Raw genomic sequence first — 14,413 nt, forward strand, 5'->3', positions numbered from 1 at the left:
CATGCACTACAACAACAATACACTGGTCTACCTGTTACTCCGATAGCAGCAAAGACTGGATAAGAAATGGCAAACAGCAGACCTCTTAGTACCTCGTGCATTTTGAACAGGTGTCCTGCACGGATTCAGAGGTTTACTGGGAAGTAATTATTTTTATACGTGATTTCAGACTCCAGAGATTTACTTAGATGTCTGATCTTGGAAATGATTCGCATTTGTTCAACAACAAACAAATGAGTGCAGCTGACAATTGGCTTACCCATGGTCGAGACTGTATAATGATCATTGTAACATTCATTTTTCCAAATAATATGAAGAATGGAATGTCCAGTCTACTGTGAGGACAGCGCTGTGCTGTTCACTAAGTACCTTGCCATGAGATGTCAAATAACTAGGAAGCGTTCTGTGAAAACACTAATGAGCGTTATTCTTACTTCAAAGTATCAAGTTCATTAATTTGTCCTTTCGCAGAGCTTCTATCCATGCTACCTAAATTTGCTATCGCTAGTTTCCCGACTCGACAATTATATTCAATGCAGGTAGATTCAGTTGCAGCAAGACAATTTTATTCATAGGAAAGATATGTAGTTCACCATAAATATCAAATTTTCGAACATCCAGTTCGATAATTGTAAATTCGACGTTTTTTTTCACAATAAGAACAGACATAACTGCGCTGGATAACAACTTTTAAATAAACTCACGGTCAGAATTTACTTGCTACATTTGCTTATTCATTTCACTTCGGCAACATTGTGTTGACTACATTGTAGCCATGTCGTTATTCTCATTTGGCAAGAAAATAAATTAATTTCTCACAGATAGTCAGCATGGTTGTGCAAGGGTGAAATCTTGTCACAGTAATTTGTTGTGTTCTTTTTCAGTAAGTAGGAAAATGCTTGATAGGTCGAACATTGTTTTTTGTCATGGAGGCATAGAGTGTGGATTCCTACAGCACAGAGACATGCTGAACAAAATACACATCCACACTAATCCTATTTCGCTGAACTTGGCAAATATACTTCTAACCCTTTCATATCCATGCATTGGTCCAAATGTCTTTTAAATATTGTTAATGTACCCGCATCAACCACTTCCGTTGGGAACTTATTCCATATGCGTACCACGCTGTGTTAAAACGTTGCCCTTCAGGTTACCTTTTATCTTTCCCCTCCTACCTTAAACTGATGTCCTCGTTTCCACAATCCTAGGAAAAATGCTAAGTGCATTCACACTATTCATGTCTCTCATGATCTAATGCACTTCCGTAAGATACCTCCTCACTCTCCTACACTCTCAAAAAAAAAGCTCCTGGCTTATCGAAACTTTCCCTATAACTCAGAACGTTGAATACCAAGAACAGCCTAGCAAATTTCTTCTGTTTAATAACACGTTTATGAGAGCAAGGTTATCAAAGGTACGAACTGAACCTTCACAAAACTGTGTTGACTATCCCTCATCCAACACTCTACCCACAATCGACATGAGGCTTATTGATCTATAATTTCCACGGTTGTCCCTTAGCCCTTCTTAAACAAGGTAACAACATTTGCTATCTACTAGTCTTCTGGCACTTTTCCTGAAATGACGACGTTAAGATCAAAGTCCAAGCCTTGGTAATCTCCTCCCTGGCCTCACAGAGAGTCCTGGAACAAATCCCATCTGGCGCAGGGGAATTATCTAAATTGACACTTTCCAGAAATGCTTAAACCTCATTCTTATGCACCTCAGTCCAATGTAGTCTTGACGTTTGTATCCCAGCATTCTCCTCGACAACATTATCATTTTCTCGTGTGAATACTGACGAAAATTATTCATTTTATTCCTGGTATACCTGTAGAAAGCCTTAACGTTTTCCTAATCCTAACAGCCAACGATTTGTCATGTCCCGTCCTGGCTCTTCTTAGCTCTTTCCTTAAGTCTTCCCTGACGAACTCGTAAGTTGCAAGCGCCCAAACTGAGCCATTGCCTTTCATACGAACATAACCCTTCTTCTTCCTCTTGACAAGAGATTCAATTCTCTTAGTAAAACATGGCTCCCGCGCCCGACAACTTCTTCTCTGTCTGACAAGCACCTGGAACATAGAACATAGGACATAAAGTGCAGTGTAGGCCATTCGGCCCTTGATGTTGCGCCGACCTGTGGAACCAATCTGAAGATCATCTAAACTGCACTCTTCCACTCTCGTCTATATGCCTATTGAATGAATACTTAAACGCAATTGAAATTGGCGAATCTACTACTATTTCAGGCGGTGCTCCTAATACTCTGAGTAAGGAAATTACCTTTGATATCTGTCTTGTATCTATCACTCCTATATTTAAAGCCATGTGTCATTTTTCTAGCCATCACGCTCCTAGGAAAATGCCTCTCATTGTCAACTTATCTAACATTTTGATTATCTCCTATGTCTCAATTAAGTCATCTCTCAATGTTGTTTTTTCTAACTAAAACAGCCTCATGTCACTCAACCTTTCCTCATAAGGTCTTCCCTCCATGCCAGGGGACATCCTAGTAAATCTGTTCTGATCCCTCTCCAAAGCTTTCACGTCAGTCCTAAAATGCGGGTGGCCAGAAATGCATGCAATGCTGCAAATGTGGCCGCACCAGAGTTTTGTACAGATACGGCATGATGTCATGGTTCCGAAACTCAATCCTCTACCACTAAAAGCTGACACACCATATGCCTTGTTTCCAAACCTGTCAACCTGGGTGTCAACTTCCAATGCTGAAAATGTATTGCTGGTTAAAGCACAGCAGGTCAGGCAGCATCCAAGGAACAGGAAATTCGACGTTTCGGGCCATGGCCCTTTATCAGGTGATTCATGTCCCTTGATACCTAGAAGTCTCTGCTCATCTCCGCTCTGAAGACTCGTATCATTCAATCCATTTACCATTATTCATCTTGCCCATTTTAAAGTGGATCATGTCACACTTCTCCGCATGATCTCCATTTGCCACCTTTCAGCCCGGCTCTGCAGCTTGTCTGTGTCTCTCCGTAACTCACAATAGCATTCGTCAGTGTCCACTACTCTACTGACTAGTGTAATTCGCAAATTTGCTGACACATTCTTCTCCGCCCTCATACAGGTCATTTACAAAAATGACAAACAACAGTGGACCCAAAACAGATTCTTGCGGTACCCCTCGCAACTGAACTCGGGGGTGAATATTTCCCAACAACGACCACCCTCTGTCTTCTTCAGCTAGCCAATTTCTCATCCAATCCGCTAAATCACCTTCAATCGTATGCCTTTGTAGTTTGTTCAATTGCGTACTGCAGGGAACGTGATCAAACGCCTTCCTGAAATTGATATACACCATATTAACTACTTTGCCCTCATCCACCTGTTTGTTCGCCTCGTCAAAGAAATCAATAAGGTTTGTGAGATATCACATAACCTTCACAGAACCGTGTTGACGATCCCTAATGAATTTATTTCTTTCAAGATATTATAAATCAAGAACTACACTCGCTGGTCCTTGAATTTTACATTTCAAAATGAATTTTACATTTCACTTAATTAATCTGAATGTTCTACTGCGACAGCGGATTTTGATACAATTTTTATTTCGGAAAATTAACGTTCCTATTGTGGATCAAAATGTGGCTGAGGAATTGGAATAAGAAATCAAAGGAATCGAAGTTGAGGCTGCGGCTACATCATTAAAAGTCTTGGACTTGATCGTTTTCTAGACGAGTTTAGAAAAAAATTGGGGAAAAAGATGATTTTGGTTTTGGTAGATGTATTTTTGAGGCGTTTCATTCCGGCTCTCTTCCTCAAACTTTAACGCAAGCATCAATATCTTTGTTTTTTAAAGAAAGGCAAGGATCACTTACTGTGTAATTCAAATGGTCTCAGAAGTCTGCTAAATGTTCACTTTAAATTATTATCAAGAACGTTTGGAAGTGATCCTTTCCTCCATCATGCCCTTGGACAAATCAGCATTTATTCACAACAGGCATTCTTATTGTAATATTTGGCTGGTGTTTAACGTTGTTTAAAATGCTTCCCAAATCCACTCTCCCAGCGGTATAATGTCTTTATATTTTGAAATAGCCTTTAATACAGTGAAATGAAATGCTTTTCACGTTGGAGGAACGTGGCTTTGGGGAAAAAAAAGTTTCTTGGACCAAACTACTCCGTGCTTCACCACAGGCCTTTGTTAGGATCAATAACATGAATTCGGATGATTTTGACATTTATCATTCAACTAGACAGAGTTATACTTTCAGCCTATTGCTGTTTGCTATTGCAATTGAACTTTTGTCTCTTGCTGTACGGACTCGTCATGATTTATCTGGCATCATGTGGAGTTGAAGTATGTCCTTTTTGCAGATAACCTTTGCTATTTGCCTCGAACTTATCTCTCTCTATTAACACTGCACTGGACTGATACAAATTAAACAATACTTAGAGCAATGGTCTCTCCTTAATTTGTGTGTTGTTGCTAGTAATAATTCCATTAAAGTGAATATTTTTCACGGTTCGACTATTGATTTCAACATATCCCAATTTTTCTCCATCTTTCGTTTTTCCAGAAGGGAAATAGTCTCATTCTTATAGTTATTTGGAATAAAGAAAAACACATAGGTTACAGCAACGTTCTTACAGTGGTATAACATACTAGGTGGATTGGCTTTCACGATTTTTTTTTATTGGGCAGCAATCATTAGAGATTTTAGCTATTGGCTGCAATATAAGAACCTTGATGCTCTCTCAGTTCGATTGACTGTTGAGATACATTCCACTCATCCGGTAACAATGAAGATTCTATTGCATTCATCCCTTCTTTCTTAAAACTTTATTTACACGAAAACCATAATTGTCTTATTCTGTGTTAAAACTTAGTTTCGATTTAGACGCCTTTCAATCATTTTTTACTAAGGCTTTGTTGGCAGCAAATCATGTTCTTCCCCCATTTTTATTTGACAGTGCCATTTCTGGCTGTGCTGTGTTTGGAATAAAAGGAGTGCAAGATTGACATATTGATAGCGTTTTTGCATCTTTTCAACAATTAGTTGATCATTTTTCACTTCCTTAAAAACCACTTCTTCAGTTACCCTCAAGCTTGCAGTTTTGGCTGTAGTTCATCTTAGGTTTTCCCTGACCTTTCGAATGATTCTGATATTGACACCTTTCCCGACCCATTTTCTTCATTAAGGTTTGGAGGGTGGTGGTAGTGGTGGGTGCTACTTCATTGTATTATTCAAACATTCATAAAGTATGCTCTGACTCTCTTGATTCAATTGAAGCTATCTGGGAGGCAAACCTGCAAGAGGGAATTCCGGGTGATGTGTGAGATGAGATCTTACAAAGGATGCACAGTCTTCGATCTGTGCAAAACACTGTTATATTCGACACAAGATACTACACCGGGCCCACTGCACAATGGCTCGAACTTTTGAGAAAGAGTCCCCATTCTATGATCGGTGCTAATAATCCCCAGCAAATTGTACGCACATACCGTTCTTTAAGTAGACATTGGGTTGATATTTTTGACAACTTAACGAAGGCACTTGGATAAAATCCCACTCCTAAAACTACTGCTGCATTATTTTGGGTGTCACCCTCTTTACCAATCTTTCTTCCTCTAAAAACGACATGAGAACATTCACTACCCTATTGACCAGAAGATATTGTGAAAATGGAAATCTCTAATTTCGCATACCCAGACACCCTGCGTTAGAGATGTGCTATACTTTCTTAAATTAGAAAATATTTGAAGATCATTACCTGGTTGATCTAAAAAGTTTACAAAAATCCCGGAACGTGTATCTTTGATATGTTAATTGTCTTATCTTTTTAACTAAGGAATCTTCCGTTGTGGTTATGTTCAAATCCTTTTTCTTATCCTAATGCAGTTGTCTTACTGCTCCGTTGATTTCTTATGGTTTTGTGTTTTTTATATGTCAATATTTATTAGGGTAGTTCGTCATTTTTGTCTTTGCATTTTGGGGGAGGTTTAGGGCGTGGGGAAGGGGTCGTGGTTATGTTTACAGTTGCTTAATCCTTACGATTCCTTATTCTGCTGTGATTTTTTTTGCAAAACAGTCAATAAAACACTTCTAAAAATAATCTAAACTTAATTGGTGAGGTTGTATTGAATCGGTTTGTATTCTTTTTACCTTCGACTATTGAATGGCCAAATGATAACCGAGTTTCTAATGTAAAACATTTACCCAACCCTGGTTTAGATGAACTAATTTTATGCTCAGCAATCTGGAGCAATCGTCACGGAAAAGACTTGTGATTGTATGTCGACCTCCAAGGTTCCGAGGTGCTGATGTACTTTATGATGTTTCCCACATCGCCTGTGATGTCTTGATATTCTACTTGAATTAATTTAAATGCAAATCTCTCGTAAGCCCCGGCCCAAACTATTCGAATGTGTTTTTTAGAACCTCCCATTCTGTCAAATGATGTAAGTGCATCGAATATAAAATTGGGCAAAATTCAAACCCTTCTGTCATTCAAGTAAACACGAATGATGTCAATTATGATGTCTGTAATCATCCCTCAGGAAATTCCTTGAAGATTTATTTGAGACATATTCGAAATTTCTCAGCAGTTCTACTAATTCTGCAGTCTTTAGCAGAATGCAAGAATCAGAATCCAATCCTTTATCCGTTTTTACAATCCCATTCTGGCAGCTATTGGCATTCCAAGTGAGTATATGTAGCTTTCTCAGCGTATTAACGAGACGATAATGGTCTGACATGATTTTTCTCCAATAAGTTAACACGAAATCTACTTTCCAATTGATAGTTGAAACCGAATTGAGTATTTGGTTTTTATTAATTATTATTAAACAGATAATGTCGTAATTAATATTAATTATTGCTTTATCACAGAACTGATTGCAATCTGATCGATGTGATTGGTTATGTGAAAACTTTATGGTATCTACTTGAAGTCAGTATTCAAAACCTCTTGTTGGTTATCAAGGTGCATTCATTGCTATATCAAAATTAAATGCCTTCGTAATTTGAACGACATGCATGCATATTTCATGTTTAGATTCTCAGTAGTGAGTTACTGACATCGACAGCTAATGTGATACATTTAAAACTTTTTTACGAATATGTTATCTGGATAGTGCCAAAGCCCAATTTTGGAAGAAGGTTCTCATTTTTTATCAAGTCTCTAGCATGACTGCGAGCCGAGAGTAGGATCCATTGTGACTCGAGTCAGGGTCATGGTATTGGAATGCAATACAATTGACTTGAAAATATAAGCTTTCTCCCATAATAAATGGCGTATAAAATTTTCATTCCATATGTGAAGCTTAGATATTTAACCAGTGCTATCAAGAATGGTGCCCACATTGGAAATGTTGACTTTCCCTCTGGTCGTCATTGATGAGAGACAGCTCAGCAATCCGTTGTGAAAAAAAATCAAGTTCAGCGTTAACGGCTCATCGAAACTTTTACTTTAGAATGAAAATACAAGCGTGTTCCCATTGCTTCAATAAGATTTTTTTTCACAACAACTCGACAACCAGCATTGTCAATGGTGATTAAACTCATCAATTATCAGTGAGATGTCAATTCCATTTTCTGAATTAGGAACATTTTAATATCTATGCTAATACTAAGCTACAATGAATTTCCAAATTGGTTTGAGTTGAGCACTAAAGTTTCGAGATTATTCGACTTAAGCTTCTGAATTATGTCCTGTGTTGACCTATGAAGTTTTTGTATTTGTTCAGTATTAACTGCATCCAGCGTTCACTACAACATGACAGTTTCTGTACGTGGCTCAACAGAAAATTCTCTGCTAATGCTCTTTTTCTTTGCTCACTGTTTCTGAAAAGCGAACTTAATGCCTATCGTGGCTCTTCCCTGAGGAAATTGCTGTCTCTCCACATGCATCTATTACTACCACGTAATTGTGGCTGTGACTGATCCCCTGATTGTAGTTACTGCTTTGATATTGAATCCAATCAGTGGGAATTGCCTGCATATTAGCATTTTGTCCAACACTCCACCGTGTAGTGTTAGCACAGTGTCAACGTATTCTTCACGAGACTGTCCGGTCTGGTGAAAAGTTACATTTATCTTTATTGCCATAATGTAAAGACGAGATAGTGATTAGCATAATTACAGTGTGAAAACAGGCCCTTTGGCCCAACAAGTCGCACCAACCCTCGGAAGCACACCCCACCCAGACCCATTCCTCTACATTTACCCATTCACCTAACACAATGAGTAATTTAATCATGGCCAGAGTGAATCCACGCAGACACGGAGAGAATGTGCAAACTCCTTGCAGAGATTTTCCTGAGGTGGAGAATTGAGCCCGGATCTCTGGTGCTGTGAGGCAACAGTGCTAACCACTGTGCCACCGTACCGCCCACCGTTCAGTTTGTGTGCTCAGTTGCCTAAAAAAAGTCTCACAGTATTTTGTTTAGGAACCAGTGTATGTGATCTATAATATGCCATGGTTTCGAATCATATCAGACTTTTATGTTTCATTTACTTGAATAGCATTCAACTAGTCTGACCGTGTTTTGACTCGCATTCCATCTCATTAAAGTATTCAATGCACTGACTGTAGGAAATGTAATAGCATCCAGCAGAGTACATGTTTATGGGAAGGATCACATTGCCACAGAGATGGAGAATCGGAGAAAGTCCATTCTTATCCTTTTTATTATATCTGGGATCTTTAACTTTTTATGGACCACGTGGTATACGATCGGATTTCGGATGGCTCCTATTTCTCAGGCTTAAAGTTTAATGATCCCAAGTTAGTTCTGAAAGAAAGTGGAAATATGCTGCAACGTCTGAGTTGCTGCATCAACACCTGCATTTTTGCATTGACTCAGAGGAAGTTCAGATAAAAGTGAAAGAGTGCTTTAACTATCTGTTGAATCCCATTCTTAAGTCAGCAAAACAACGAGTATGTCTCCATTGTTTTCAGATGGCATCCTATGTCATATTCTACCTGAAATATCTACCTTGATTCTTTGAAACACATTATGTATCAAGCACGCATGTCTCAATAACTGCATCCTTTATGAGGCTGACAGTCACACAATCCATGCTTCAAAATCCAACTGTTGAGCTGGCCGTTCTGTGTATGGGGAGAAAGTGAATAAGCTGATACTGTTGTTCATGCAAGTGCGAATTGTGGCAGTCACCTAACACAGGTATGTATAAATATGAGATGCTTATCAATCAGGATAGGAAGACTAACATATCATTCAATATCCAGAGGTCATACATTAAGGTAAGGTGGCGTTAAAAGATTAGATTTGAGAAGAAATCTTTTCATCCACAAGAAAATGGAAAGCATAGTGTTTGAAAAAAATGACTGAGTCAGATATTTTAGTAACTTTTAAACCATCTTTAGTCTCTTACATGCAGATTATTCAAAAGTTCCTGACCGAGATCTGGAAAATTGATTTAGTGCAGTTAGAGGTTAGCTGACGTGTGATGCTCAGTGTATCACATTGATACCTGCATTAGAAACATCTACGGATATTCTCGTTTAAACTATTAATGAAATTACACGCACACAAGCATGCATAAATACAAAATAAAATAAAAGTACACCGAAGAACAAGCACAATCTCATACTCACCAATGGCTGCTGTCACTTGAAAGTTTTAAAACTGAAACTAGTGCCCTAAAGAATTCATTTCTTCTCATAAACCCCTGACAATGTTCGACAGGCGCAACTACTGGACCAATTCCATAAGTGCATTGCGCAAACAGAAACAACGGACTTGATAATGGGAAGAACGTGTTCATATAATTGTGCTCATAGATCTTCCAGAATAAAGCTGAGAGCATCCGGATGTGTCTACAACATAGGGGGGAAATATCCGTGCACAAAACAAAACAAAATTCTGGAAATCACAGCGAGTTGGGCAGCACAGAGAGACAGAAGCTCGTCGGTTGTGATGAAGTGGTATCTCGTATGAAAACATTACTTTGCTATATTTCCATTGATGCTGCTGATCAACTGTGAATAACAGTTTTTTTTTGTTTTCAGTGACTGTTCTGGATGTAGGTTTTCTCGCTTAGCTGGAAGGTTCATTTCCAGACGTTTCTTCACCCTATTAGGTAACATCTTCAGTGGACCTCAGGCGAAGAACTGCTGATAATTCTTCCTTTCTATGTATGTGCTTGGGTTTCTCTGGATTGATGATGTCAGTGACAGTGTCTGAAAGCATGCTGGAAGATACCTAATATTTACTTTATGATACTGGCTCTGTAAATACAGATTGCTTTGTTACAGTCCTCAAGAACATATCGGAAAGTGTAAACAAGTAAGTTTAACTTAATAAAGAATACCTTGATTGTAGTAAGCAGAGGGTAATAATTGAATGATACTCGTCAGACTAGTGGAATACCTCAGCGGTAGGTACTGGGCACATTATTGTTTGTCACCTGTTTCAATGATTTGGATGAGAATGTACAACGTATGATTAGTAAGTATGTTGATGACATTAAAACAGGTGGTATCGTAGATAGGGAAGAAGACTATCAGGAATTGCAGCAGGACAATAATTAGCAGGGGAACTGGGCCAAGAAATGGCAAAACGTGTTTAATATAGATGTCAGAATTGCACTTTCGAATGTCAAACGAAGGCAGGGGTGTCATGGTGAATCATAGGACCTTAAAGAGTGTAGTGCAGTAGAGTGATTTGGGAGTTGAGATTCACAGTTCCCTAAGTCGAGTCAGAAGTTGACAGGACAATGACAAAAGCTTTTGGTACACTTGTCTTCATCAGTCATGGCCTTGAACACTGAAGTTGGGAAGTTATTTTGCAGTTATGCAGGACGTTGGTGAGGGTGTAAGAGTGAGTAGAATGTTCAGTTTTAGTTTCCTTGTTATAGGAAGTATGTTAGTAAACTGAAAAGAGTTCAGGCGCAATTCACAAGGATGTTGCCAGGATTCAAATGTCCGAGAGAGAGGAGAGTTTGGACAAGCTCAGACTTGTATTTAAGGTGTAGAAGACTGAGGGATGACCTTTTAGCTGTATATAAGACCATGAGAGGCGTGGATAGAGTGAATAAACTCTGTCTCTTTCCCAGGGCTGGGGAATTAAGGAGTAGTGGGCATAATTGCAAGGATAGAGGTGAAAGAATAAAAGGAAACCTGAGGGGGATTGTTTTTTACACAATGGTGGTACCCATGTGGAATGAACTGCCAGTACAAGTTGAGTATATTAACAACACTGGGGAAAAAACACATTTGGCCAAACAAATGGATAGGAAAGGTTGTGAAGGATTAGGACCAAGACCAGTGAAATGGGAAAGCATTAACGAACATTTTCGCTGGTATGAACCAGTTTGGGCCATACTGCCTGTTTCTGACTTGTTGGACGCTAAGACGCTATGACTCAAACATCATGGTGGTTCTGAAAGTTTCAGAGAGGATATTATGGAATATTGCAGCATTTACTTATTACCACTTCCACACCAACGCTCCAGTGCTTGAGATATTGCATTAATATTGAATAGTCATTGGAAAAATTTAAACACGGATAACTGAAGCAGAAAAAAGCATATTTAGACCAATTGTCTTCACGTCTTCCTTGTGAAAAATGCCAGAGTGCTTTTGCATAAAGCATAGTTACAATGAGTTTAGATATTCGCAAAATGTTTCAGCTAAATCAGAAAGGAAGTCAAGATTTTGCAAACCTATTTTTAAAAATACGTCTCTTCTTAAATAATCAGAGAAACACAGTGTCTTGTTTAAAAGTGTGGTATCAGAAGCGAGGTATATTTGAAATAATTGTTTCCGAAATTCGTACTTAAACGCAATGGCAAAGGAATATTGAAATTACTTCTTCCTGAGAAACCCAGAGGATCTTGAAGCATCTTAAGAGTGAAAGATGTGAAGCGTTCCGAGTCCGGGGATCCTTTTCCAGTTTATAAGGTTGTGTTTCAGATTTCCAGGATCAGCAGGTTTTTTTTATTCCCATTTGCTGAATAACTAAATTCGACATTTAATTACGAATATGATATAATTTAAGTTACACAGCATTTGGTTATAGCCCATCAGGTGCGTTTGAATTCACAAGATTTCAGAGCGCTGGTCCTTCGTCATATGAAGTGGCTGATGTCACCTGATGGAACCTTATGATTTCAACTAAACTGGTTGATCTATAAATTGGTGTTCCTTGACATCTGACTTTGTCCACTCTATCCCAACAACAGCATATCCCTACTTCGCCACAACAGTGAACAGTTAATTTTCAATTTATATCCCGGTTGTGTTCATCAAGTCATTTCATCACACATTATAGGAGGACCATGTGGCCGATAATTTGTTTGCCTCTAAAATGATCTAATATCTTCTGAATAACTCAACTCAGTGCTTAGACATGGCATTTCAAAACTAAATCCAAGTATCTTTCAGAATTTGTGAAGTGAACCACCGATATTATTCTTTCACGCAGTGGACTTCAAAGTCCTACCATCTTCCGTGACGTTTTCATGAATTATACATCTTCTACAAGATTAAATTTAAACCAGTACGACGCAAGAACACGTCAATTGAGGCACTCTGTGCCGACAATGACACCTTTATAATCACATCCACCCAAATATGTTTCATCTTCTAAGCTGTCTATTACCTGTCTGTTATATGTCTGAAATATGTCTTAATTTTTGCTAAACCTGCCTCACAGGTTGCACATTGCAGGCACCGACCATCCTCTGTATTAAAACAAAAATAAACGCACATCTGTTTCAAACATTTGTTCTACTACATTAAATATATGCCCATGAGTATTTGAATTTTCCATCCTGGGAAACAACTGTTCACCAACAAACCGCCTTATCCATTTCAATCATAAATGCATACGCTCCATCAAGTAGTCCCTCAGCCTCTGACGCTCTATCCAAAGCAATACAAGTTGGCCCAATCTCTCCTCATAGTTGATTCAGGAGAAAGTGAGGACTGCGGATGCTGGAGATCAGAGTCAAGTCAGGAAAGAATGGTTTATGTCTGAAGCGTCGATTCTCCTGCTCCTCGGGTTCTGCCTGGCCTACTGTTCTTTTCCAGCACCACACGCTCGACTCTGACCTCGTGCGATTGTAGTCCTCACTTTCTCTTAGTTGATTTAAAACCTGATGTGAAACTTCTTCCAAGGATGCCGACCATGAAGGAATTCTCCTCCTCTCTTTACAAAGATTGCAGTGAGTCTGCCTCTCTCACTGCACGTCCCCAGGTCATATCCTCTTTTTTGAAACTCGTCAGCCACATCGTGAAGCAGACTCGCTACCACTTCCACATCTGTAACATCAGCGCCTCCTACCGAATTTAGCGATCCCTTGTGGGCTCCCGACTACAATCAGACCAGAAAATTGTGAACCTGAGCAAGACACCCAATACGTACTACAAATCGAAAACCCGCCTGAAAGGTTCTCTTGCCGGATCCTCCACTACACACTCGCAGCCATGTTCCACCAACTAATTTCCCTACAGTGAGCCCTGCCTAGGTTAGGGCCACGATCTCCCACACCTGAAAAGCACCTCTCCTGTTTTACATTCTCAGAGGATGCTGATGAAGGGCTTACGCTTGATTCACATGCTCCTTGGATGCTGCCTTATAGTTGAAACAGTCCAGTTCAGGCAGCATTTGAGAAAACCTACGTTGTGTTCACCATAAAACCTTAACAAGCTCCTACAGTGTGGCATACAGAAGTGCACACAATATTCTGAAATGCTGCTGAAATAGTCTTAAACACCTGCAACATGACTTGACACCTTCTAAACTCAGCGCCCCTCCACTGAAGGCAATCGCATATACTTCTTCATGACGTTTTTGCAAATTTCAGTAAGCTGTGGAGTGGAATCCAAGAACTTCCCGAAAATCAATTCTCCCATGTTTCTTGTCTTTTGGTCTATATATTTCTCCTACCCTTGACTTTCAAATTGCATTTCCTCATATTTGACTGGACTAAATTCTACCTGCAACTTCGCTGCCCAAATTTCTGACTGAAATGTATCCTGGTCTATCATTTTCCATTCATTATTGCTGTCCATAACTCCAGCATTTTTTTTTGTCATCTGCAAATTTACCGGTCTGAACACTTACATTTTCATCTCACATACCACGAAAGGGAAAGATCACCCCATCACTATCCTCTACCTTCTATAACCAATCCAAGTTTGTATTTTAATTGCCAACTTATGGTGTATTTAATATGACTTAATCTTGAATAGCTCACCGGGGGGATATTGTCAAATGACTTAGAAATGTCCAGGTCAATAATATCCTCAGGTCTCTCCTCATAAATCTCCAGCCAAACGTCCTCATAAAGACAAAATCGTATTTGTGAGGCAAGAGTTCCTCCATGTAAAACCATACTGATAAAATCGAATGAAGGCTGATCCCCCCTCAATATGACTAAATCGTGATGTAATGTATTTTGCAATAATTTCC

The sequence above is a fragment of the Hemiscyllium ocellatum genome, chromosome 41, assembly GCF_020745735.1.
Source record: "Hemiscyllium ocellatum isolate sHemOce1 chromosome 41, sHemOce1.pat.X.cur, whole genome shotgun sequence".
NCBI lineage: Eukaryota > Metazoa > Chordata > Chondrichthyes > Orectolobiformes > Hemiscylliidae > Hemiscyllium > Hemiscyllium ocellatum.